Consider the following 22,693-nt stretch of genomic DNA (forward strand, 5'->3'; position numbering starts at 1 on the left):
CAACGCTGTATGGAAGAGGCTGATTTGTTGTTCAGACAGGATGCAATGGATTTCCTCAACTCCCCAGCAGCTCCTGCCTTCCTCAAGGTTTTACACTGTGCTGGAAGGAGGAGCAGCAACACTTGGAAAATTCTTTAGAAGTCAGATCTGCTGACACTGTGAAATTAAAGTGAGTATACATTGTTGACTTCAATATCATAAAGTGGCTGTGTCTTAACCTTTTGAACAGTCACTCCCAGAACACCAGCAAAATTAATGCTTAGGAGGGTGTGTTGCCTAATCTGTACAAAGCACAGACTCAAACAGTTTGTGCTTTCAGCAGCCACAGACGTTAATAAACCTGATCTCCAGCGGGATCATTAATAAACAGGGCTTTCTCTCAAAGTGCAGGAGGAGGTTCTCCAGTTCCTGTCCAAAAAACTCATATTTATCTTTTTGAAAAGGAAAACTAAAAGCTCCATTCCAGCGACAACAGATTTGCCACCCAAGGAAATGAGAGAGGAGTAGTGGACAACTAAATGTGTCCAAAACCCAAACATGACTTTGTCCAGGCTTTTTAGCTCCATTTAGTAACACTGAGGGGCAGAAGTAGAACTCTAATTAACAGCCCAGAAAGAAGAAGGTCCCTTGAAAAACTCCTGGATAGAGTTAATTACTGAAAATGGAAAGTGTCCGGTTGTTTATTGATTATACTCTTGTATTTAAGAATATCCCTGCACATAAAGCACCAGTCTGGGAAAGTGATATTGATTTCAGCTTGATAATTACAACCCCAATAGTCCCTTTGTAATACAAAGCTTTATTCAATAAAATATTTACCATGAAGTTCTTGGGGCCATACAGTCCAATCAATTACCACCCATGATCTCTTAGAGCAGCAAAACACTAACGTGGGCATTTGAACTAATTCGTTGAGGAGTTTTTTTGTTTATTTGGGCTTTTGTGTTGTTTTATTGTTTGGGTGTTTTTTGGGAGGGAGTTGAGGTGGTGTTAACTCCCAGGGAGGGCTCTTTCTATTTGCTTTAATAACTGACAGCATTAATGCTACAGAAAATATAACATCTCTTAAAATAATAGTAATTTTCTTCACCACGACAGTGCATAATTACGTGTTCCAAGCTTTCTACTTGCATTCAGTAAATAATCAGCTCAAATGAGAGAGACATTTCCAAATTCTTTTGGGATTAAAGAGTACAATTAACATATTAAATATTCAGTGGGTTTTAATTTCCCAGTAGCCCCACTACATTGCCTTTAAGTACCACAGCACTCAGTAAAGTGGTCTAGGCATATAAAACTAGAGAAATACAGAGACAAACCCAGGTAAACAAACATGCAATGTAATCGATATTTATGCCTATTACAAAGTACTTTTTTCTGAAAGAACAGTTGGTAATTTAATTAGAATGCACCAAAAAACAATGATTGATAGTTCAACTAAACACTACCTTTTCCTTATCATTACTTGCTTTATGATTACCTGTAATTAGATATGACTTTCAATCAATTTAAATAAATCTGCAGCCACTTAATGAAAAATAGTCTGAGAACATTTCTCAGTCTCCAGTTCTGAGCAAGGAGGGTCAGCAGGTCATTAAAACATTAAATGTGAACAGCTAGAAAAGAGTATTCAGGATAAGAAAGAATATTTTATATTTATCTAGCACACTGACAGTGGAATGAAAATATACTCAGTATATTAATTCTTATTCCAAATTGAAAATAAGCTTAAAATAATGTATTCTAAGATAAGCTTTTCCAGTCTGGGAAGGTCCAAATAATCATTTCTCAGATACTACTTGTCAGAGTTTAGACAAGGTCAGTTACCATGAATTTATTTAGGCAATAAAATAGATCAAAGTTTTCTCACTCAAGAATTAATGTCTACATTAAATATTTATAATCTTTATACGATATAATTAATGTAGGATACCTTGTGAAAACATCAAATACTGACATATTTGCTCAAAAAATATATACATAACACTTTTTTCCCCCCTTCCTCTTTAAATCATTGTGGTGATTCTCCAGTGGGGAAATGTAACATTGCAGAAGTAAAGCAAAGAAAACCATGAGAGGATTTGTACCATGCTGGTCTGCTCCATGATATGAGGGGAAAAAATCCAGCTGCATCTTGGAAACCTCATTGTTGCCAACCAATCTCCTGAAAATTACATCAAGCAAATAACTGGAGTTTTGTCACTCCTCAAAATCTATTCTATACTCTGTTAAAATTGAAACTTTAAATCTTTAAAAAAAGGCAGTATTATGAAATCTGTCACTTGCTGTCACCATAGGAGTGATTTTAACTTTTACCAGAACGTTGCTGGCACCCTGAGCTCTACCTGAAGGAAAAAGAAATAACATTTGTGACAGAAACTAATATTTCTAAGTCAATACCATTTTTTCCAAGGTAGTTGCATGAAGTAATATCAGTATGTTTTATCTTATAACAGACATCATTTGGTAAAGATCAAATTGGAATGGCAGATGAAGTTTCTCTCATCTTTTCCATTTGTTCAGTATATTGACTATTTCCCTGATTTATGTACCAGGATGAAATGCTGGTGATGGCCACATAAAGATCTTTAACTGTGGGACAAGAAAATCCCTCAGCTCTAATGGTTCTAACTCAACATTTTCTGCAAATAAGCATTTAAACCTAGAAATGGGAAACTGTGGATCTACAAATCAAAAATGCTCACCAAATACTCCAAAGAGTATTGGCCCAAGAGCATCCACCTTCCATTTTATTTCATAAATGCTAATGAGAACCCTTCAAGAAGGGGCCTGAATATCATTTTTAAGCTGCCAACAGAATCAAAAGCTACTTGAAGAAGCTTTTACTTTTCCAAGGTCTTTGTAAATTCTAATGTATTAAATTACTTCTAAAATTACAAGCAATCTTGCATTTAATAAGTCTTTTGAACTTGAATTAGTAGCTTTTAAAAATCACCCAGCAAAGTTCAGAAAATGCTGTAAGTGCAACAGGAGTCCAGTGTTAAATGCCCAGTTAGCCAGAAGGAAAACAGGATTTGTAACCTATACTTGGGTTATTTCACTGCTGACAAGAACCTGACCAGGGTTTTCAAGACATTTCTGCCCAAGCTCAAAAAACCATATCAAAATATACCTGCAGTCCTCCAAATACTCCTGCACTTTGATTATGTGAGAGTGATCATCTTGAAGTGAAGTGTAAGTGAAGTAAGATGAGGAAATGCAGGAGTGGTGATGTCTGTGATTTTAGTTCAGCACTTCAGTCAAGGTGAATTCTCACTGTGCAGCATCTTTAAAAATCCAGTCACTTCTTAAGGCAACTGTGTCTTTATTTCAGTGTTAAAATTAGTCAAGCATATATTTATATGAATATTATAATTTCTCTACAGTGTTTGCTTCTAAGATGCTGCACAGTCAAAACTTTAAGTGTTACTCCTCTTATATCTGTTATAACAGTCCTGTATTTTATACATAAAAACCCCAAGTGCTACATTTTGTGTTTCCATGTGTTCATAAATTATTCCAGAAGAGATGAGAGACAGCACTACTCTAAGATGCAAAATCAACCCAGAATATGAGAACATTCATGTGTTCTCTTCAACAAATCAACTGTCACCCAGCTAATATTTAAAAATAGCTAATTTTCCTTCCACATTTTAAACAATGGTAATTATTTTAGTGCTATGTATCCTCACTTACAGGTACTGTGGCTTTCTTTTCCCTCCACCTGTTACTTCCACATGAAACCTTCTGCAGTCAGCAGCATGTATGTATCTTAAAACTCATTACTGTATATTAGGAACTACAAAGCTCTTCAAGAAAAGTCATCTCCAAACCTTTATTCAAGTTAATACTATTTAAGAAGAATTCCAGAGAACTCAATACCTTGATTGAATGGGTTCATTTTCACTGTTCCTTATCTTGGCTTTAACAGTAAAAGAACAAGTCATATTATGACAGGAACAGCTCTCACACCTTGAAGCTTCTATAATTCTTCTTTGAATTGTCATCATTCTTTAATATGTCCCATCCTGTGTGCCTGAGGCAATACAGTATTAAACTACCATTGTTAAAAGGGGTTTGTCACTTGTACTGCACTCTGTGTGTGCACTAACATGACCCTTTTACTGAAGGAATCACATGTATGAGCTACAAATGACCAGCTTACACAACTGTATCAAGCCTCAATATCCTGGACAAGGTAGGAACAAACAGTATTTAGTCCTAAAACTTGAAAAGAAAAAAGGAAGAAGCAGAGAAGTCTGACCAAGCACAGAGATAACACTGTGTCCATCTTCTTTCAACTCCCTACAATCCAATTTTTAAAAAATTACTTTCCATATTAAGAACATTAATAGAGCTGTTGTTTACCAGTGTTGGTTGTGTATCAAGAGTCTATGAGATACTAAGAAGACCACGGTAAATTGTAAGTTTGGGGAGTTTCCTGATGCAGACTGAGCTGGTGCACAGAACTTAGTCTTGTTATTTGAATGCATCTCAGCCCCCTGTAATCTGTCTGTTTTCCAATGTATTAGATTAACATTTATCTCTTTAAGCACACAGCTTATCTGTCAAAAAAATCCTCTACAGTGTCTGGAGCGGTGTCTCCAAACACAGTGTCCTAGTTCTGCACAGGCTGTTATTTAGTGCCCCAATTTTCTTTACTTTGATAAAGAAGAAAACTATTCAGTTCTGACAAGTTGATTAACAACAATCAGCATTATTTTCAGAAAAACAGATCAGCTCTTCCCAGAAAAACTGCAAAACTGCTCTCATCTATTTTTGACATGGCAGAAATGTACATCAATTCCAAATCTGAATGGCAGTGATAAAGTCAAAGCAGAGTTAAAGCAGGGTTAGAATTGGGTAAGAATTACACCTGCCAGCAACCATTTTTATGCTCCACATGCATGACTTGACCCCAAAATTGTACTTTGAAAGATGAAATATTTTCTACAGATCCTAAAGCTTTCATTTCAAAATAAATCTTTCTAACCTTATAACCACAAAAATAATCTCCAGAAACAAGGCTGGGGCTGTTTCACTATGTTAGCAAGAGTAAAAAAAGGAAAGTACATTTGTCTTTCCCTTCCCTATTTCTTTTCTCTTTTACCATAGTAATGTGTAACACAATTCTACTCATCTCAGGAACTGTGTCTGTTCTCATCCACTTACCCAAGTTTGGTTTTATTGCTGCATCAGGAATTATTAGGTTGATTTTGACTTTACATTCCCATCTAACTCCACTGATTTTTTCAATTAATCCTACAACAGGATTCAAAAGATTTGCTGCTTTGTAATAAACCTATTCCAAAAGGGTGTAGTTCTGCACTCTCTTGTGGTTTTCCATCTACCTAACAACTAGTGAGCTTCCCCATCCAAAATTGGACATTAAAGATCAAAAGGAATTGTACATAAAATCCTAAACTTGTTACAGACATAATTATCTGCCCACAGATACAGGGGTATAGTATCAGAATATGTATTTTATAACACTTAAATTACATAATCTTTTAATATTAGATTAGAGCTGCTGTTATTGAAAAAATAGAATATTATTAATAATAAATTTTAAACATGCAGCACATCATTTTTTCTTTATGAAATCATACATCTGGACTGAAATTTGGGCTATCACTATCAACTTTACCATAATCTGTGTGAAGGTTAATCAATTTTCATTAAGTGTGGCATTCCTGACTCTATATTGGAAAAATAAGGATTCTGTGACAGGGGAAAAAAAATGAAAATTTTACAGGTAGCTTCAGGTAGGAAGAGATGGAAACAGGCCCTAACTTGCTACATCTTGTGGTTTAACATTATATTATTAATAATACAGTGTTCTGATGCATCATGAACAACTGGCTAAGACCTGACTATCAGGATTACAGAGTGTTCTTCCAGGAACAGCATTCCAGGGAAGTTTGCATTAATTACAGTAACCTGCAAGCAAATTTCAGAAATATTGTTCCTCTGTGACCTGGATCTCAGTCAGATGTGCCACACCTCAAACAGGACCCAGAGTGACCAGAGACAAGTATCTTATCCTCCAGGATGGGGAATTTCTGGAGGGATTAAACACACCACCAGCAACAAAGAATATCTGACTTCAACATTTTCACCTTTGTCCCTGCTACTCAGCAGGGGATAACTTCCTGCTTCAGAAAACATTCTTTTCTACCACTTGCCCACACTGCCAGTGGATTAACAGAACACACGGCACACACTGAAACCTTCTGCCAAGTGACAGAGAGAGGGATTCCAGCTGATGACCATTTTAAGTGACCCAATGTGTTCAAACTGGGAGGACAACCAACATAAACCCGTTCCAACTGGGAGAACAAGCAACACCAACCTATTAATAAGCTTAAAAAAAACATCCTTTATAATGCAGAAGTCTATTTCTGTACCCAAGCCCCCTCCCAAAAAAACCAAATTAATGGCAGCACCTATATTTTTTTTCCTACAATGATATTTTTTTTCTCCTCAAGAGTTAATGGCAAAGAAAGTACTCAATAATTAACATTTTCAATGCTCCTCATATCCCTGTCTATATTCAGAAGACTAAACACATTCCACTACAGCAATTTAAAGCAATATTATTCAGGTTATCTTTCAGATTATTACGATTAAATATAAATAGGTCATTTCTATTCAGCTTTTTCCCTGACAGAAATTTTGGAAGCCAATTTTTATTTCATTATATACAGAAGTCACATCTTCAAACATCGAGACAGTCTTTGAATATCACTGTCACAAACAGGACTTGAAAACTCAAAGATAAAAATGAAAAGCTGGGATGCGGATTTGTGCTGAAAAGTTGGAATCATATGCAATCCTAAACCACAACAGAAGGGAGACAGCTCATCACATTCCCTTGCCCACATTAAAAAGTCACAAAATAACACAACTTTGCTGGAAAGCCGTGATCTTAAATGTAATTCTGAAATATCCCAGCTGGGTATCAATGGAAATGATACACTGGATACAAATGACACTTGGACTGAAATATTTTGAGAAAGTTCTGACACCAAACAAGTCCAGGTGCACCACCCCTGCCTCTGGCCAGTGCTGCACATCCCCACAGCTCAGTTATATCACACGGCACAGTCATTGCTTCATTCCAGAAATTAAAGTTACGATCAATTTGACTCAAGGTCCCTATTAACATCTTTAATTTCATGTCATATTCATTTCTAAAACACTTGCAAAGGATACTTTTCTTTTTCTGGCTCACCACATTTCAAAGGAGCTGTCACAACATGTATGACAAGATTTCTCTTTTAAACCTGCTCTGAAAACAACTGCGAAAGGGCAATCAAACAATATATAGATAGAATATAGATTCTGCATTAAAAAACCACATAAAAATCAAGATCACTTCTATATTAAAACACTACTCCATAAAAAGAGATTTTAAACTTGCATTCAAGCTGTTAAAGATTAAAACAATACTCATAGTGTACTTCCTTCACTAGGGTTTTTACTAAATAAGGGAGAAATTTTGCCTTAAAAACAAATACAGAAGTATTTGATGAATTTCTTAACATGGAAGTAAAAGTACACTGATCCAAACCATCTCAGGTACAAGGATGCCAACCCCCCAAGGCACAAAAATTGTAATTACTGCTTCAAACCTACACACAGACTATCTGGTCTTACCACTATCAAACTGAGCAATCTTGAAACACGGGTAGTTGATGTAAAATAAAAGTAGTTACATCAACTGTAACAAAATTACAAAACAAAGCCCAGGAAGCCTCTACTCGGAACTGCTCTTCTTTCTGCCTTACCAACAGCAAAAAATATTGTGGTTGTGGGGTTTTTTAATAAATGCAAGTTCTACAAAGGATAAATGTATTTTTTTTTGCCAGTAATAATAATTACATTCATCTAAATCCAACACAAATGAGAAAACTAAATACCACACCACTGGCATATTAAACAGACAGTTTATAATTGAACTTCCTCCTCATTTGCTTGCAAAACTGGAGTTGAAATCTCTTGCCAGTTAAAAGCACTTTTGTTTTCGTATATATATTTACTTCCAATACTGAGAATGCACATAAATATGATAAATACAATTTAAACTGACAGGAAAACCCACAAAGAACCAGGATTTTGCATTGTTAGCATTATGCAGGTAGTCTCTTGGTGCCATTGGATTTTCCTCTTACTCTCCCTTAAAAAAAAGGAAAAATCCATTACTTTTTATCTATTGAGTTATTTCTTTTCCTACTGGAAATCTAAAATGCCTGATCTCAGTATGACAACTCTAAAAGTACTAGTAAGGGAATTCTCTTGAGAAAAATGAAAAAATAAAAGTTACAAATGGGTAAGGCAGCCCTATTACCTCTCTTGGTTACTTGCACACCAGAATTCCTTGCTACTTCCAAGCAACCAGGTGCAAACCAATCTCCATAAATAAGAGGAAAATTAGACACCATCCTTTAAATCTGAAGTGCTAAAGGACATTGCCTGGAATTAGGAATGAGCCAAACATTGTGTACTGCCACCAGAAAACCAAGAGAGGATGTGGGAGTTTCTTTCTACACGAGAAAACAAAAACTCCCTCAAGAGCAGCACTGCTGGAAGGCAGGCATGGATTAGACAGAACTTTCTAGTTTTTATTATTATTTTTACTCTTTTAAGCATAAAAACGCTCCAACAAGCAGCTGGAAGTGACAGTGAGTTATAACACAGCCAGAGCATGTGCAGGAATTCCTTGTATCTCACTTCAGCCATCTCCATTGCCGTGTCCCTTCTCAAATAACAATTTCCTGATGTCTCCTCTTTTCCAGAAAGAAAAAGGATATGAAGGGAGGACAATATGAAAGAGATTTTGAAAAAAAATTATCTCTTAACATGAAACAGAAAGAAAAGTTTTAGAGAATTATTTTTATTTTAAGAATTGGCAGCACCACCTGTGGAAGATGAGCAGGGAAAGCAAGTATGGAATGCAGAACACCTGGCTTCACAAAATTAGAAGCACATGCTTTACAGAGCATCTTGTAGAGGTCAGAGAGTGAAAGGACTAAAGATCTTGTATCAGCACTGTCACTTTGCTCAGGATGATGTTTTCCTACTCAGTTCTCTGCAGATCTACAGCTCTCCAAGCACCAAAACTTCCAGAGGAGGCTACAGAGAGCTGCTGCATTTGCTTGGAAAATCCTCATCCAAACGACAGCCCAGAACTTAAGAGGGAATTTAATTTTTTCATGAGATTATTAAAGGCCATGAAAAATACATCAGTCTTCTTCCACAAGGACAACTGTACCCATCAGTTTTAAACCTGGTTTTTTTCCAGTGTCACCACATGTTAAACATAATTGCTCAGCTCCCCCGGGCTCCAGGAGCACAGCAGAGGGAAAGGCTGGTGTGGGAAACAGTCACAGTTTTCTGACCACTCTGTGGTCTCAGTCACAAATTACAGCATTTTAGAGACAACACTGAGCTGTCAGACAGTGCAAGAGACTTCAAAACCAGTATTTTACACTTTATTATGACCTTCCTTAACTGCCCCATAGAGCAGGAAAGCTGCCAATGCAAGTGGTACTTACACCATCAAGTTTAGACACCAAGTCTTTCCTCCCTTCCCAGCTCCAGAGCAATCCAGCAACAGTACTCCCACCAGTATTTCAAGCCTCCTTTATTTTAATGAGAAGTGTTTCGGGTTCTTGGTATTTATTCTCATCATGCAACTTAATGAAACTCAGCAGAAAGTTAAATATGAACCAAAAAAAACAAAACAAAAAAAACCCAAAACACCAGCTTAAGTTCCCTGACCAACACATAACAGCCCTCAAGCTGGGACAGATGCATTTTAAGATCTCTCTTCATGAACACAGGAAGTGTATAGAGCATTTTTGAGACATTCATAACAACAGAGATAGGAGATTTTTCTAGATATTTATATAGCATGCTGTTAACCTGTACTTATTAGACTATCATCTTAACTTGTGCCATGATAAGTCAGCATCATTAAATTCCTGATGACTGAATATTTTCCCACCATAAAGTAATCTACTGTCTTAAATCATCTAAATAATGTGCTTTCTGCTCCTAACAAGGTATGTCCAGCTGAGCACTATTTCAGATTGCCAGGCTGAGGTTGGTTCATGCAGCAAGATGCCCACAATAACACCCAGTACAAATCTAAATGATTTATAAATGCTTGAGAACACTGGGTGGAATTTACTGACTTGGAGAATGCAACCGTATTATACACGAGTTCTTTGAAATGCCCCTATTTTTAAACCTGTCTTAGTCATAATGGCACCCTCTGAAGTGATTTATAAAACATTTTAGATGCTATTTTAATCATCACTGGCAATGCCTTTCCAATCTGGCAAGAAAACCACCCAGTGGACCAAAAACTCACATAAAACCCTCGTGCAACACAAACCACTCTGGTTCTTTCACAGCTTCTTGCCTGAGAGCAGGACTTGCTGTGTGTACTCTCCCCAAACCAAAAAGTTTTCATGCCTTTCTCTATTAATCCACACACCAAATATTATGTATCAAATATTAATGTTAAAAACACAGAGAAGGGTAAACAGGATTTGAGATTCCGAGTCTTACTAGAGACATAAACCCAAAAATTCTGAGTTAATTGTCAGTTCTGACTGTCATTAATCTCTAGTTTTGGTTGAATCCCTTTATTTTTTTAATGCCTCAGTTTATTTCCACAGACCATTGAAGGATTAGCTCAAGCTTCTAAGCTATTTTAAACAAAAAGGGATTTCTCTATAATTGCTAAGTAATACAATTACTGATGGTTTCCTTCTGAACTGAGAGAAAGGAATTCTTTTTAACATGAGTTTGCTTTTACAACATGCTTGTTCTGATTATAGGGTTTTTTTATGGCCCAGTAACACTGTGGAAAGCATTTACACTGGCTTTACCATTTAGGTACTTTTTAATCACATTTAATGCATAACTCCTTGGGGTCCAATCTAGAAAATGAAATATGTTTTTAAAATAGATTTATGGTAGGCAAAAACTAAACAAAAACCCAAATCAACCAACCAACCTTTGCTATAACACGAATCAAGATTCTCAAATGCAGAGTTTTCCTAAGGTAGATTGGTTTTCAACCTGCCTAAATGGGATAACAGTTTTGCCTGAAACTCAACCCATGTCCTCAGAAACATTAGCAGTAGGCTAATACCAACATTAAGGTACAGTTCATTGTGTAACAATGGAAAAGAGTAGCTCTCCATCTCCATCCACATCCCTAAATCTGTGCCACACATAATCTGCATGGAGAATCTGCTGCTGGTTTCAGGTAAAGAAAAAAAAAAAAAAAGAGATGAAGCCACATTGCAAAGAAAGAGTCAGAGAGAACTGCAGTTCTCTCTCCTTTTTGAAAAAACAGATTCTACCCAGCGACACCAAACAATGTAGTTACCACCTCAGCATTAAGAAAAGAAAGTGAAAAGAGGGTTAAAGGACTTCCAAGCTTTAGGATCTTAGGAATTTATTAGAATAGTTTGTTAGTGAATATGAAAAAGAGTGGAAAAGCACAAAGAAAATCAGTAATTATATCAAATGTCCTCGGTCTATTCCCAGCAATAAAGACGATAAAACCACAGTCATGAGTAAAAACAAGAATACTTGGAAAAAGGAAACTTGGCAAGCTCTTCCAAAGACTCACCTGCAACTGCTCTTGGGTCACACACATGGCCTGAACTTCTTCAGATGAAATGAAGAAGAAAAGATATTGCAACAGCATCAGTTGTAAAGGTACTCCAGCCTTCCACATTCTCATCCCACACAATAAATAGTGTGAAAGACAAACTCTACTCTCAAATCAAACAGACCTATAATTTTAAACAGAATTTGAAGCCTCTAAGCAAACACAAGGTAAATACTGAGTTGTGAGGACATGTAAGAAAACTAAAATACACTGAAATAAAGAGGCAGGAAAAGCCCAGGAGTGGTTCACCAAGAACTAAGAATTTCAGCTGCATCCAAAAACTAATTACTGTTTTAACAGGAGCAAATGAGTTCTAAACAAAAACACAGAAAGAACACAAAGGTACTGAAACCGCCAGCCTGTGATTCCCTTTAGCACCCCAGTGCTGGTAATTTATCAAACAAAAAAAGTAAATATTACTCCAGCTAGTCCCTGTTAGCTCTGTTTGTTTGAAATTCCTTAAGTTCAAAAAGTCAGCTCAATGTACACTCTCAGAGTTCAGAAGTTACACACTTAGTACAGAAGCAATTAATAAGACAAACACTGAAATATTCACTGAGAGTATCATTTAAAACTTAAAATGTAATAAAGACATATAAATTTTTACACTGCTGATCTTTTTTTTTCCTGCTACTTCACATGCCAGGCTGCCTTTGCTCACTAAATCAGTGCAGAGCTGCTGCTCACTCCACTTCAGCCAAGTACAAATCCTCTACTTTAACCAGATCAGCTGCATCCAATATCCTCAAGTTCTCGCCTTGCACAAATTTCAAGATCTTGAATCACTCTGGAGCCAATCCGTGACTTCCAAAGCTTAAAAAAGAGTCCTCTTAAAAAAACCTGAAAACTAAGAACTGCTTTAGGGTTAAATTTTTTATAGAGCCTTCATGCACTGCTGAAAAACAAGGGATTTGAGCTCGAGGTTGATTTATGCTCTTGTGCACTTGTCATTTCCTTCCCCAGACATCAGCTCACTGCATGCACATGCCTGCCTTACAAAATCAGGGCTGTGCTAACTTCTAATTAGATACAGGCCAACTTTCTCCTAACACAGCTCTGAAGACATTAAAGACAGGCAAGGCAATTTTTCTTTCTTTTGACCCATTATTTCCTTCAGCAGTTGATACATATCTCTTCTTCCTATCAGCATCCTAAACTTGTACAATGTTTGGGTACCTTAAGAATTAGATAATTTTTTCCCCTTCCTATTTCTTTCACCCTCACTGTGCACAGCTGGAATTCCAGGTTTCTATAACCAAAACAGTAGAAACTGTACCTGGAACAGCACCTCTTTTCCCCACTGTCCCTGGAAGTGTACCAGCCTGTGCACAACACAAAGAGTGGGATCTGGGCCCACATATTATATTTTTCCAGAGAACTCAGGGCTGTGCAACTCTTTAGCACCTGCCTCCCTTTATGGCTCTTCCAACCAGACAAAAAGAATCTGACTTCTGACCAAAAGTTTACCCGTCTTGGGACATTTTTTTTCCAACCAGCCCAGTGATCTGTTTAGGATGCAGTACTGTCATGTTCTTATGGAATGGAAAACTGAAGTGCACAAAGTATGAGCAGGATCATCCTTCCCTCAAACACTGCCTCGGATTTCATTTCTTTCACTGTACTGGAAGAGCAAGTACTTAACAGGATTTTCTGACTTACCAGCTCTTTTTTTTTTTCCAATCTGAATCACAGTGAATTTATGTGAATTCCTTCCACTGGCTGCCAGTAGCTAAAAGTTCATGTCTCCTCACTCTCCTCCCAGGATATCTCCATTTACACGTAGACAGCTCTTTGTAATTCACTCGAGTTATTTGGGCTTGGCTCTCTTACCTGACCAGCACCTCTCACTCTGTGTTCTCCTTCTCCTTCCCTTTCTTCCCCCACCAAATTCCACAAGCCCTACTCAGTTGCAACTGAAGATGTGAGAAACATATTTATGGACATATTTTTCACTATATAGGAATTCCTCGTAATCTCCATACAGGAATAAAGTTTTTCTTTCCGGGTTACTGAGCAGAATATTTCTCCAAGTTTGAAGTATGGAAAAACAGCCTTCCTCATAAAATCCCAAACATCCCAAAATACTGCACTTTCTGGGGGGTTTCTTTGCTTTGTTTTTTAAACCAACTTTTCAACAAAATTCAACCTAAAACAAGAATTGATTTTTTTTTTGTCCTGAAGTAACATCACATTCTAAAGGCAAAACACAGAACATGAAAGGAGTGCAAAAAGTTTGCCTCCCCAGAGACCAAAACATCTACTCTGAAACAGTAAGAACAACGTTGGAGCAGCAGGTCCAAGCTGCTCCATAGAAAGCCTTGTCTGATTGACCACAATCCCCCAAAATGCACCAAGAGCTCAGGGAGCATTAGGTGATATTCTCTCCTGGAACTGGCTGTACACATCCAGCAGAATTCTGTACCAAGGCACATTTGAAAACAAAAAATTGTGATTATTCATGGATCGTCTGCATCTCCCAGGTGGTGGAAGTTGCAGAACTCAGCTGATTAAAACTAACAACAAAGTTTCTACTCAACCACGTGAAACATTGGCTCAGAGTAGCTGCAGTTTTCAATTTGCTTTTTCCTCCTCAGCTACAGAGATGGGCCTTGACAGATATTCAGAATTTAATTCCCACTGAAGAGCCCCTTACCTCATCACTCGTCATTTATTTATTTTTAAAACAAGCACCAGACCTTATTGACAGCTTTCCCAGACAACTCTCCATCCAGGTTTTGACTACAGAATATCCCAGGATCAATACACCTCTTGTATGGTAGTAAACATATTCAGAAGCAGAAAATAAGAATTCCAATGGACTGACCTCCTCTCCTCTCGTGCTACCAGAGGTCTGGCAGACCACATTTCAAGTACCAGGTTTTTATTTTTTGCCATTAAAAGAAAAGCACAGAGCACAAAGCTGTTTGGTTGGTTTTCTTTTTTTCAGGAATTAAGAAGAACTTAACTTATATAACAACTTTAGCAGAATTACAGACAGGACAAAAACACCAACCAAGATATTCTGCAAACTCCTGACCTCACTATTCCAGAGAAAGATAGAGAAAAACAAGTCTATTGATTTGTCTGTACATTTTTAAACAGTCAAGCTCAAAGTTCAACTTCTTTACACCTGGAAGAAAGATTTGCAAGTAACCCTTGCTAAACTTTCTTTTTTTCCCCTCGAAATTCTAGCACAGCTTTTACATTTGCCTCTGATTAAAATCATTAGTGCTATTTATATCAACTTCCAAAGGACTTGGACATGGTGTGATTGGTCAAATTCACATCATTTATTGGATGTGCAGTTGTTGATATTGCAGTTATTGATCCCAGTTATGTTCTCTGACAAGAATGAGCTGGTTTTCAGGCTGTAAAACCACTTCTCAGCCTCTCACTAGTTTCGTTGCACAAACACTACTTTAGTTACAAAGAACAACAGAAAAAAAGCACTACTACAAAACTCCATTTGAGTTACATCTTAATAAAGCTCATTATGAACCTTATGAGTTACATCTTAATAAAGCTCATTATGAACCTTATGGATACAAGTTACTAAATTAGTTTTGCTTTTCCTCTGTTTGAGCAATACAACATTTGTTCAAACCATCATAATTTAAAGTGGTATTTTGCAATATCCTAAATCTTAATTAAAAGTGTCTCGTACTGAGGCACAAATACAAGTATCAACCTGCTGACAATATTAAATCTTCATTTTAAAAAATAACAAAGATGTAATGGCAGCTGTTAGCCTTCTTGTTTATTTAATCTTCCCAAGCTACTGTAAGCTCACTATCTAATGAGTAACAATTTAGTAAGTTTACAATGACAAGTTATGGGTAAAATTGTTTCTTCCTGCTCACTTTACCCTATTTTTCTTTTTTCAACTCAGAATTCCACTTTATGCTGTAACTCGAGCAGTCCTTTCTTATCCTTCCAGCATCAACATAAACCTTGACTTGTGAAAATTACACTTGGGATTCCTCTGTTTTACACTTTCATTGGTTTTTTTTTTCCTAAAGAAAACCAATAAATGAAGCAAGTTTAAACCAGTGTTGACTTCCCTGTATCTGTATCGCCCTGACACAACATCTCAGATCAGCACGAAATTAATTGAAATCTGTTATTGACTCTGAAATCTAAAGATGGCAATTTAGATGTCACCATTAGCTAACTCGATTTTAATGTTAACATACAACAACTCTGACAAATGAATTGATGACATGTACAAATTCCTGACATCTGTAACTTTGGACAGCAAATGGAGTTGACAAACGGATCTGATGGCAAATATTATGTGACTCCGTAATTAAGGGTGTACTGAAGTTTGCACTGAAACTACACTGGAACAACAGAGTGAATTTTCCACTGACTTGCATATTAGGCAGCTATTTTCACACGAGTTCAATTATTAAAACACCCCTACAAGCTCATTTAGTGTCGTTCTTCACCTATTTCACAGAATCAATTAGGTTGGAAAAGACTTCTGAGATCATTTCATACAGGTCCAAAGCAGGGTAAGACACTAAATCTCCATCTTTGAGAAATAAACAAAGTCGAATATTTACTTCAATTATACTAAATACTGACCAAAATCAGTTTCATTAATATCATATAGAAATTAATGATGAAAACTTCTAAAAACCATTCACCAGTTTATGAATTAAAAATAATCATTAGTTTTAATGATTCAAAAGAAATACACAAGAACAAGTACTTAAGTAAATCAATTCCTCACTGACTAAGAACAAACAAACAGAACTTGCTTTCTGCACCCCAGGAGATCCACCTTCCTCATCATCTCAGTAACTCATGTTAGCACTGCACATAAAATTCCCCACCACAGACAAGGGACTTGGTCCCACTGGACAAAAAGAGCGAAAGATAACAGGCAGAGAGCACAGTAAGAAATTAAACACAGGTCTTTTTTAAAGATGCAAATTAAATAACAGTTAAGCACACACTTTGATTAAGCCCATCCATTAAGTGAAGCTTTTCCAAACACGTTCAGGTTCAGCTGATTTCCCCAGGACAAAAGAATCATCAGGCACAGCCCCAGTGCAAGGCCAGCTTTGTACACACTGACTTTCAGCACAAGGCTCTGATTTTGGGGGTGATCCACCTCCAGAAGCTCTTGTACAGCAGTTTTCCTTCCTCAGACAGGTAGGGCCGTGAAGTTGGAAAGTAGCCACAGTGCTACAGCAGGAGCAGTGCTGAAGGGCAAGGAAAAGGGAAGCAGGGACTAATTTGGAAGGTTTATGTGCCTTTAGCTCCTCTGTAATTCCAAAGCTGGTCTTAAGTACAAATTTAAATAATACCGTGAACTGGGCAATAGTCCTTCTGAGTCTATAAAAACCCCAAATGTCCCATGAACAGTCGCTTTCCTGTCCCATTTTTGGATTTCACCATTCAATTTGCCATTCCTAAACTGTAATCACGGATTATCCAGCTAAAAAAGCATCTGCAGTGAGCACTATTTACACACAGAAGGAATGTTCAGCCCCACAGTTCTGACCTCCCTCTATATGTGCTACCTGTGCAATAGTTCTGCTTCAGTGGGGCCAGAATTCAGCAAACCAAGGACACAACCAGGAAGCTGCTCTCCATTAAGATTTCTGCAAACAAATCCTACAAGCCAAAGTTCTCCTATAGTACAATTAATACTCTATCAATATGTTTTTCCAAAATAAAAGCATTCCAGAACATGAATTGCTGATAGATGTTCTCAGTGTCTCCTGGGCATTTTGGGAGGGAGGAGGGGGAAGAACACTTTTCTTAAAGAGTCCAGCTGATAAGGGACAATTAGGATTCCAAGCTATTGGTCAAATTTATTTCATGTTTCTTGGACAATCCAACATAATCCACTGAACAAACTGCTGCAGATCTACAGCAACTGTAGATCTACATTTGGAACCTTCTAAATTCTATACTTAAATAAGGCCATGGGGGAAAGAAATGGCTTGAGAATAAAAATAATCCATTTGCTTCCCGTTGAAGTCAAAATTGTCATCACAAACTACACCCACCTTAAAAAATATATTTTAAACTACTCTGCTTTCTTAGGGCATATTCTTGTTTCACTTGAAGAAATGTAATCATATTTTTATGTATGACCTTTAGAGCCTCTTTGCTTCAGCTCAGTAACAACTTCCTGGTAATTTCTTTCCACGCAACATTCAATCTTACTCGAGAAAAACCATAATAGAAAACTTCAACAATTCACATAAACAATGGCAATTCTGCCAAATGCTAAACTTGGGCTTTTCCACCTCTCAAATTAATATCAGATTTGACTTTTAAGCACTTGAATGTACAGAAAGCACAGGCAGACTAAGGTACTGAAAACATTCTAATTTTAAGGGCACTAACAATATAACCAGTGGGTGATGTCAAACACTACACAGAAAAGTTAGAGATAACTGATATTTCAATTATTACCAAATTTTGTACTTGTGTATATTAGCTTATCAGAGACTGACAGTTCTAAGGGCTTTCACAATGTTCCCATCATCTTTTTAAATGAAAAATAAATCTCAGAATCTCCATAAAAATCATGAGGCAAAACTAGCCTAACAAATCATAAGTTTTTAATCACCGCTGTAATAGAAAAAAAAAAAAAAAGATATTTCTTTTCTGGTAAATACTGCCCTGCACTTAGGGTTTTCACATTTGACCAGAATGACAGTGTGAAAAAGCTGTATTTAGTCTTGTTCACTGATAATTCCTGTTTTACCTGGTAGGTACTGCAAGCCTCATGAACTGGTTCACAGAACAGGGAATTACTGAAAGACCCTGTGGTATCTAAAATAAGGGTAAGGTTCCACACACCTTTTTCCTCAACAGCAACGATGACTTAAGGGTTTTCCATTTCTCCTACTCAACTCCTCACCCTTGTCCCCGTTCTGCCCTTCACTTGTCCTGCACAACTGGTTTCCAGGGCTGCACTGTGGATGTGACTGGGGAACTAATCCAGGTTGGGAAAGGGGGAGAAAAAAAAAAAAAAGTAGAAATGAGGGAATAATGAAATCAAATCATCTCCTTGATCCACTTCTGAGTACTCCCAGAAAACAGCTGTAGGAACAGATCCACAGGGTCAAGGTGAGCAGGGGGAGGCTCTGAGTGGATGCAACATCGTCAGCAACTGTTGCCGCTGAATCCAATTTATGGTACAAATTGATAAATAAAATAACTGATAAACGTTCCAGAAACTCTAAATTTCAGGCTTCCAGTATTTCAATTAGGTATTGTTTGATTTGTATTTTTAATGAAAAACCTGGAAAAATACCTCAAATAATATTTTTGCCTTTCATTCTTCCTACTGAAAAGACACCTTGTTCACTCTAAATGCCTGTATGTGTGCATTATGTGAACAACAAAGGGGTTCTAGAAGGGGACATTTCTTAATATTCATCTCTTATTCTTTCTTTCACAGCCATACACAGCTGAAGACCATTTCCCACCACTCCCAACTCATTAAAACCACAGAGAATTGATGCTTCCACCAGGTTTCTGTCCTTGACCAAAATCACTTATCACACCAGTCTTTATCTACTTTACTTTCTAGAGTGGCTTGTCATTTTCAGCAAATGCCAATATTCAAGTAACAAAAGATAATTACAGAATATGATTAGAATTAGCTATGAAAGTAGGAACAGAAAACAGGTATTTTAATATTGAGAAGGTCAAAACTGTGCCATACTCTACATAGCTATTCACATATTTTAGCATGGTTTTATTGTATACTTCTATGCTTTAGTTATAAAAGCCTCATGAAGCTCTAACAGTGGTTTCTGTAATTATTACATTTAAGGAATGTAAACGCCATCCTTTAAAAATAAACGTACTTAGTGGAGCAACTCTAAGCAAATGTTCAAAACAAAAGGCAAAGTTGTAATAACACAGAACACCCTGTTCTTCACCCTTTGAATTCTGAAAACATTCTGTTGCCAACACTGCTGTAGTGTGTACCATACAATAATCTTAGGTTATGGTTGATTAGTGCCATTAAAAATCGACACTAACACAAATGACACCAATCCATCAGAGGTCACTGCAGAAATATCAGATTCAAGCCACAAAACCAGAAAATATGTTTCTTTCCCCAGACCCAACTTTAGTGTTCACACAGTATGTGCTTATTGATCTGTCAAGCACAAGGCTCAGCCTCTACATTTCCACAGAAATGCTGGTTCATAGTTAATAAAATTATATTGCATTTCTACGGAAGTTTTCCATAATTCATAGCCATCTTTCACCCCCATTAACAATTTAAGATGTGAAGTACAGGGGCCATTTGCTGTGGTTATTGGGCACAGCTGGTTCGGTTCAGCTACACAGAGTCTTCCACACAGGAAGATGCAGGAACCCATTGCACCAAATGGAGGCAATAATTTCAAAGGTTTCTAGAAATTCTGAACTTGCTCGGCATGTGTGACTCAAATACAGGCACAAGTCCATAAAACAGGTTTCTAAAATATTTGACTTCCTACACAGCAGATACTGAAGTTGCACAAAGTGTCCAGTGCAGTTCACAAGTAAATTTGGCTTTTGCAACGAGCACAGTTAACAGGGCTGGGACTGCCTGGTGTGGAGCAGCCCAGATCTCACTGCCAAGCAGCAGCTGGGTCCAGAAATATGGGAAAAATGCAGGAGTGAAGTACACAGAGACACACAAACACATATAGACACATAGAGAGAGAGCAAACAGATTGATAAATATCTCTTCAGGAAAGAAAGTCCAGGAAGAGGAGGACAAGCTGAGGAATCCTCATCATGCACAGCATTACACTGACACCAGCAAGGCTTTTACCCTTCTCAGTTAATACAGTAAATTCAATTTAGGCTTATCTGCCAGTTTGTTTTTCGAGTATTAGTACCTGCTCAAGAGCTGGATTAAGTTCCTTCAAGGCCCAACAGCAGTCAGGGTGTCTAAACAAGGGTAAAGGAACCCAGAGAGAGTGTTCATCTAAATTTAATATCTCTATGAATATATAATTTACTACATCGTACAGTAAAACTGAAGAACTAAATCTTGTAGTTAACGTTGTTTCCACAAAGAATTTAGGGGCTGCACACATAATTATGTGAAAATGACATCTGGTTCCACAGCAGAAGTTACTAATTTGAGAGAAATCAATGAGTTCACAATGAAAGACTCGAAACAGGCATAAAACTAAACATGATCTTTGTGTTGTCCTTCCTGTTAGACTCTATTAAGTTTGTTTTGGTTTTTTTTCCATTTATTTAGGTATACAACAACTTCATATCAATATTTTGCCTTTGGGGCCTATTACAAAATGTAATTCTATTTCCCTATAAAATTTTCTATTGTACCAAGAGCATTATACAGGAGATGTAATGGGGGTCCCTGGTGGAAGTGATGGGGGTTAGAAAGATCAACAAACACAAAGCTTAACCAGCACAGGAAATGTGGCTTCAATGACAGAGATGGATTCACTTGATAGAACTCAACCACTTCGTATTTCACACTTCTGTAAATAAACGTTAAAATCACACTTTTAGAAAGCTAGTCTTAGATCACATTAAATTATGGTGCTCCTACTTCTTTCCATAAATAACGGGGCCCAAAAAGGATTAGGAATAATTACAGAGGTAGATAAAGCATGACTGTGGAATCCCTCAGAACACTGTTAGCTTTAATCCAGCTAACAAAGGAAAACAACTTGTGGCAATATCATGGCACAGGATACTTGGATTCCATTAACTGGCTTGAAGACAATGAAAATACAGAACTGCACAGATTTTTCTTTGGAAAATTAAATGGCTTCCACGTTAGAAGAGTCTAGAAATAGGAAAGAAAAAGAGTTATATGTGAAAAAGAGTCTAGGAAATCAATACTTGTCACTGTGTGGCAGGAAACACAAGTGCAGAAGAGTTTTGCTCAGAGTGACTGTCCTGTGACAGGAGTCAGGGACTGGCCACTGCCTGTTCCCTGCTCCAGGAATGGAGCACCAGGATCACTGCTCCAAACAGGAACTAAAACCACAACAGTTCCAGCTCAGCTTCTCTGGTGAAGAACAGAAGCAACTATTTTAATGAAGAGCCCCTTCTCCTGTAAAACCTAATTCCTTGAAATAGTGGAGACAATGGAAATTTAAATCTAAATTGTTGGAAGAATTATAAAATTAAACTAGAGGTTTATTCCATAAAAACGAGAGCTGACATGATCTTTGACTGCAAAATTTTGGAAAAACGTTTCAGAACATTGGCCAGATTTTTCCAAGCATCACAAATAACTGGGATGTTTTCTGTAACATTCTGCAACCAAACTGGAACAAGGATGGAAACACAGGAGAGCAGTCAAGAGCTCTGTCAAGAGCTGCACGTGAAAGGCAGTAAAATTCCCAGGTTAAAAAACTGCAGAGTTGATATTGGAACACCCAACACCTGGGGGAAGGTATCTCTGTCTGCCAGGAAGGGTTAAAACAGAACAAAACCCACAACCTGGACTTTCCAGAGCGCACACTGACACAACCAGACATCCATCCAGAACACAAGGAAATATTTATATGATCTGAATTAATTGCTAACAGTGGAAAACCGACCGTTTCACACGCTCCGAGTCAGCAACGTTATGTAAATATTTTCCAAGAGCTGAAGGGCACCAGGAGGGCAGACACATCACCTCGCAGTTTAACTACAAGGCATCACGTTACAAGCTAAACAGATTCTTACAAGTGGTGGGGGGTTAGGGAGGCTTTTTTTTTTTTTGTTCTGTTTTAGAGATGAGAAAGGGAAGATCTGCTACTATAAAACTGGAGAACATCCTACAAGAAAAGAAACCAAGTGAGATCTTCTCTTTGCATATTTAAAGTGCCATTTTTTCAAGATTCTCTATGAAACTGAAATCCACTGGGGAGAGAAACAAGCATTGCTTAGACCTCATTAGAAAAGTATTTCAAGAAAGAACACTGCCTTGGCTTCTGGGGTTTTTTTTTAAATAACGTAGCAAAAACTTAAATTATAGACTTTAACAGCTTT

General features: G+C 37.3%; 1 protein-coding gene across 5 annotated transcripts in view; it reads right to left on the reverse strand.

The window, feature by feature from the left end:
• The window catches only part of SDK1 (sidekick cell adhesion molecule 1), a 394,324-nt gene that overhangs the window by 334,769 nt on the left and 36,862 nt on the right, over positions 1-22,693 (reverse strand). The window contains exon 1 of one of the 5 annotated variants that reach the window (XM_051782515.1): positions 18,521-18,548. The exons of the other annotated variants lie outside the window; for them this stretch is intronic. The gene's annotated coding sequence lies outside the window, so the exon portion shown is untranslated. Of the gene's footprint in view, positions 1-18,520; positions 18,549-22,693 lie in introns of those variants that run through there. 5 annotated transcript variants of the gene reach the window in all.

This window comes from Manacus candei, unplaced genomic scaffold (genome assembly GCF_025592945.1).
Source record: "Manacus candei isolate 608988 ecotype Guabito, Panama unplaced genomic scaffold, ASM2559294v1 h1tg000002l, whole genome shotgun sequence".
NCBI lineage: Eukaryota > Metazoa > Chordata > Aves > Passeriformes > Pipridae > Manacus > Manacus candei.